This window comes from Mandrillus leucophaeus, unplaced genomic scaffold, assembly GCF_000951045.1.
Source record: "Mandrillus leucophaeus isolate KB7577 unplaced genomic scaffold, Mleu.le_1.0 Scaffold18, whole genome shotgun sequence".
NCBI classification, from domain to species: Eukaryota; Metazoa; Chordata; class Mammalia; order Primates; family Cercopithecidae; genus Mandrillus; species Mandrillus leucophaeus.
Window position 1 is genome coordinate 3494923 of NW_012101809.1, and position 6066 is coordinate 3500988.

The window sequence follows — 6066 nt, forward strand, 5'->3', positions numbered from 1 at the left end:
CGCCACTGCACTCCAGCCTGGGCGACAGAGTGAGACTCCGTCTCAAAAAAAAAAAAAAAAAAAAAAAAAAAAAAAGAAAAGTATCAATGAACTGAAACTCACCAGATCACCACATCCAGACAATGAGACTTTGGATCCCTCATTCATCATGATTACTTCCTTGGCCCTCCCTACTTCCTGTTTTCTTACATGCTACATTTCTTCCCTGCTGTATAAAACCCTTGTTTCAGTTGGCCAGGGAGATGGATTTGAGGTTTTGAGCTCCCATTTCCTTAGCTGCAGCACCCGATTAAAGCCTTCTTCCTTGGCAATACTTGTCATCTCAGTCATTGGCTTTCTGTACCGCGAGTTGTAGGACCTAGACCGAACTCCTGATGTTTCAGTAATGTATTTTGGTTCCCTGACTGGGAACATGTTGCTTGTGGCTCGGCTGCCATGGGTAGAGTCTCAGAAGCCCTCCTACGCAGCTGCCTGACAAATTTTATTTTATTTTATTATTTTATTTCTTTTGAGATGGAGTCTCACACTGTCACCCAGGCTGTAGTGCACTGGTGCAGTCTTGGCTTACTGCAACCTCTGCCTCCCAGTGGTGATATAGGAGTTAGAAGAAATCACTTAGGCAGATAGCAAGGGTATGGGAGTCCTGGGTAAGGCTTTTTTTTTTTTTTTTGAAAAGCAGCCCCCAGATCATTTTTTAACAAAGAACAGCCTGAAAGCTGGGAATTTGCAAGGGTGAATGCCAGCAGGAAATAAGGAGTAGACATGTTCAAGATAGCGACTTCATCTTCCCTTTTCTGCCAGTTATGTGTACTCTAAGGAGCAGACCACATGGTGTGGATCACCTCGCCTCTACTAAAAATATATAAAAATTAGCTGCAAGTGGTGGTGGGCGCCTATAGTCCCAGCTACTCAGGAGGCTGAGGCAGGAGAATCGCTTGAACCTGGAAGGCAGAGGTTGCAGTGAGCTGAGATCATGTCATTGCACTGCAGCCTGGGTAACAAGAGCAAAACTCCTTCTTGAAGAAAAAAAAAAAACAGATGGTATCGATCAACTGGAAAGCCCATTTGCATAAGAAGATTAGGGTGGGGCAACCAGCCTTCCCTGAGCATTATGTAAACATCATACCCGGTCAAACCAACCTGTGAGCCCTATGTAAATCAGACACACTAGAACAGTCCACACTAAATCAGACACTGCCTCCTCAAACTGAACTATGAAACTTGGTGCCTTCACTACCAGCCGGTCCTTTCCATTCGGAGACCCCTTCTCTATAGAGGAAGCTGTTTCTCTTCTCTTCTACCTATTAAACCTCTGCTCCTAAACTCCTTGTGTGTGTCCGTGTCCTAAATTTTCTTGGCCCACGACAATGACATATATATACCCGAGGGCGTATACCCCCGACAATGTAGCCACTTCACCAGGTTCAAGTGATTCTCCTGCCTCAGCCTCCCGAGTAGCTGGACTACAGGAATGTACCATGCCCAGCTATAGACCAATTTTAGCTGGAAGTGAGTTTCAGTTTCTCTCTGGCCCCACCATGGTCAGCCCCAACTGTGCTCCTGATTGCCTTGGAAGAATAGCCTTTGAAATTGGACATCTGCATCTAGATAGGTGAGTATTCTTTGTGGGTCCAGACAGCAGGATATGCTCCTCTCAATTTGGGAAAATTTTAAAAGAATTTTCATTTGCAGGTTGAACAAGCCCAACTGACTGAGGGAGGGAAACACCCTGACTGTTTTAGTGTGGACACTCTTGGGGGCTTGTTTACAATTGTGTGTTGTGTCTGGGCAAGTGAGTGTCTTGTGTGTGTACCAGACAGCGGGATCAGTTCCTCTCAATTTGGGAAATTCTTAAGGAATTTTTGTTTGCATTTGATCAAGCCCAACCAATGGAGAGAGGAAGCATCCTGACTGTTTCAGTTTGGACACTTCTTGGGGCTTGTTTTTTGCTGCAGCAGTTGGATTGTGTTTTGGTGATTGTGTGTGTTTTATATAGTCATGAGAAGTTAGAATTTGGTAAACTGATATTCATTTGCAATACTGTTTGGCCCCAGTGTTGTTTGGAATCTGGAGTTTGCTGTTTGGAATCTGGAGTTTGCTGCTGAATGGGAAAGTGGGATGGAGTCGTGTGTATCCAGGCTTTTGTGCTGCTGTTCTAAGCAGGGTTGGGCCCGGCAGGTACGTGATGTTTTCTTTTTTTGCTGTTTGACTGCAGTGTTCTTTGGAGTCTGAGGAGGTTTGGCCTTTAAAAATCAAACTGCCATGGAAACTTCTGTACCCAAAATTTTGGTTCACAGCATTCACTGGATTACCCATTTGGGGCAAAGTGTAACCATGTGAAACCAGTAAACCTGTAGTGCTATCTCATAGCTATAGTTCCAAGGTAAGAGCTATTGGATCTTTGTTTATGTGTGTATATACATGTTTAGATGTGTTTATTTGTATGTACACTTATTGGTATATGTTGTGTCTACCAAATTGGCTTATAAGTAAAAGAGCACTCATAAATTAAATAAGTCAAAGCAATTTTCAAGTTCATGTGAGTTAAGTACATTTTTACTAAACCAGCTGGCTTTAAAATTATTGGTAAAATGAAAATAGAAATGTCTTCAAAATTGTGAGCATACATTTTTGTCTGGATTTTATATTTGTCTCTGGTAGATATTTTGAGGTTTCAGGGTTTGGCATAGAAGGTTATAAAATTATAAACCCAGCCAAAACAAATGATATTCACGCACATTTTTTGAAAAGTAGTATTATGGGATCACTGGATGTCAATTTTTCTGGCCAGAAACCTCTGTGACCAGTAGCACTTTTAGCTGAGTTCTTGTCCTGCATTCAGGAAGAATGAAGAACACAGACAAGTGAATGGTGAGCAAGACAAAGAGAAGCTTTATTTAGTATTAGAGCAGCTCAGGGGAGACCCACAGTGGGTAGTTCCTCTCTGTTACTGGTTGTCCCAATGTCTGCTGCTCTCAGCAGAGAGGAGGCCCTGGAGAGGACAGCTCCTGTCTGCTACTAGTCATCCTGACGTATGCTGCCCTCAGCAGAGAGGAGGCCCTGGGGAGGGTGGCTCCTGTCTGCAGCTAGTCCACGCAATGTCTCTTCTGGTCTCCGAAGCTCTTAGCAGAGAGGGTAGCTTCTCTCTGCCAGCTGGTCATTCCATTGTCTCTAGCTATCAGCAGGGAGAATAGCTCCTCACTGCAGCTGGTCCTCTTGTTGTCTCTCTATCCTCTGCCCTGCTGTGGCTGAGCCCAGAGCTTTTACAGGGCTCAGGGGGAAGGGAGTGTGTGTCGATTGGTCCACAGGAAAAAGCACCATGAGTTCCTCCTCCAATCAGCAGGAATGGCAGCCTGGCCCTCACACTTCAGGCCTGTCCTGGCATGAAAGTGGGGCTTCACTGGGGACTTGCCCCCTTCCACCCAGGAGCCTGTCTGCCTCCCACAGCCATCCATAGTGCCCAGGCTGCTGGCACCAAGGGTCACCTGCAGGTCAGCACCAATCACTCTCAGCACCTCTCAACTTCCCCTCCTGCACTCCTCAGTGCCCAAAGGGGGCAAGGCAGCAGCGGACTGGCATGTCAGCACTGCCCTGAGCTTGCACACACCTGGCAGCACTGTGACAGCCCCTGGACTTGGCCCCAAGCCTGCTCCAAGATCGGAGTGGGCACCAGGAGCAGGGAGAGGCCAAGCAGCAAGAGCAGGCACCTCTGAGCCTGAAAGGGCAAGGAGGGGGCCTTCTCAGGTCCCCCAAGAGTGCAGGGATGCCTGGGACTGCAGCCTCAGTTTGGGCAGCTACAGCACCCCACAGCGGGGTGGGGTTCCTGCCTGCTCTGTGGAACTGGAGGCCTGTATCTGCAGCTGTGGACCAAGTTGCTGCAGCTGCACTCAGGAAGGGAGGGATCCTGCCTGCTCCCAACCCCAACAATAGCACAGGGAGGCTCAGATCTGCAGCGAACACCTGTAGTCCCAGGTACTTGGGAGACTGATGCAGGAGAATTGCTTGAACCTAGGAGGCAGAGGTTGCAGTGAGCTGAGATTGTGCTACTGCACTCTAGCCTGGGTAACAGAGCAAGACTCTGTCTCAAAAAAAAAAATAAAAGACTTTTTTTGTCAGCCACAATCGGTGTTTTGCTTTGATTCCTCTCAAAAAGTGACTTATAATCAGCTACAGTTGAGGGCTTTCTTCTTTGGAGGAGTTCATGAAAAGGACTCTTGATTGGCGGGTTTCTGATAACTTTGGAGTTTGTGCCACTGAATTAGAGAGAAAACTTCCAGGACTGTAATTGAAAAGCTGGTGTGTTCATAAAGATTGCTAACTCAATATGAAACCGAGCAAGAGTTGATTGCATGAATTGAAACTGAAAGAGTTGTTATGGCTTTGTGTTTGAAATATTGCTGATTCTTTTTTTTTTTTTTTGAGTCGGAGTTTCCCTCTTGTTGCCCAGGCTGGAGTGCAGTGGCGGATCTTGGCTCACCGCAACCTCCGCCTCCCAGGTTCAAGTGACTCTCCCGCCTCAGCCTCCCGAGTAGCTGGGATATCAGGCATGCATCACCACACCCAGTTCATTTTGTATTTTTAGTAGAGACAGGGTTTCTCTATTTGGTCAGGCTGGTCTCGAACTCCCGACCTCAAGTGGTCCACCCGCCTGAGCCTCCCGAAGTGCTGGGATTACAGGTGTGAGCCACCACACCCAGCTATATTGCTGATTCTTTTTGTTTTTTCAGAGTCTGAATAATTTTTCCTTTTGAGCTATTTATAGCCTTTAAGCATACTTTAAATATATTAAGTGGAGTATACTTTTTTTTTTGAGATGGAGTCTCGCTCTGTTGCTCAGGCTTGAGTGCAGTGGTGTGATCTTGGCTCACTGCAACCTTCACCTCCTGGGTTCAAGCAATTCTCCTGCCTCAGCCTCCTGAGTAGCTGGGATTACAGGTGTGCACCACGACACCCAGATAATTTTTGTATTTTTAGTAGAGATGGAGTTTTGCCATGTTGGCCAGGCTGGTCTTGAACTCCTGACCTCAGGTGATCTGCCTGCCTTAGCCTCCCAAAGTGCTAGCCACTGTACCCAGTGAAAGTGCAGTGTGCTTTTCAATTTTTTGAGATGGAGTCTCACTCTTGCCCAGGCTGGAGTGCAGTGGTGTGATCTTGGCTCACTGCAGCCTCTGCCTCCTGGACCCAAGTGATTCTCCCACCCCAGCCTCCCAAGTAGCTGGGATTACAGGCGTGCACCACCACGTCTGGCTAATTTTTGTATTTTTGGTGGAAATGGGGCTTCACCACATTGGCCAGGCTGGTCCTGAACTCCTGACCTCAAGTGATTCACCAGCCTCAGCCTCCCAAAGTGCTGGGATTACAGGTGTGAGCCATCGTGCCCGGCTGAGTATACTTTTGTAAACAGAATTTGAGTCACATATCTCTCTGCCTAATTTCTCCAGAATTTGTAAACTATTTGTGAATATTTTAAATTCATGGCAATGTGTATGTTTGCATATACTTAACAACATATTTTCTTTTGTAATGGCGCACAATTGAACTGGTTATTTTCTCAGGGCTTTGACTGAAATGGTCTTCTGAGATGTTCCAGCAAAGCTGATTTGGGAGAGTCTATATGGACAATGATTCTTGCTGCACTTTGTGTGGGTAATCAGGCCGAATATATGGGACTGCAGCTTATTTTGCAGGTAGATTGGTCCTGCTGTGATTTGTCTTTGGTGGAAAGAATGAACTGTAAGAGAAATATGTGTCAGAAGAAACTCTATATTAGATTAACTTTTGATCCCTCGATGACTACATGGTCACCCATGGTAATAGAGCTGCCTATGACACCCCTCCTCATTATGAAGCAGCCAGAAAGACAACCAGATTCCTCATGATTGAGGAACTGATCAATAGAAAGGGGACACTGAAACCAACCCAATAGTCCCATGGACTGTTCTTTTGGATAAACATAGAAATTGACCTTTCTGAACTTAAAGCTTGAACCTTGTATTTGTTCTACTTGAGTTCCTTCCTCAGGAAAGGACCCTTAGGCCTCTCAAAAAAAAAAAAAAAAAAAAAAAA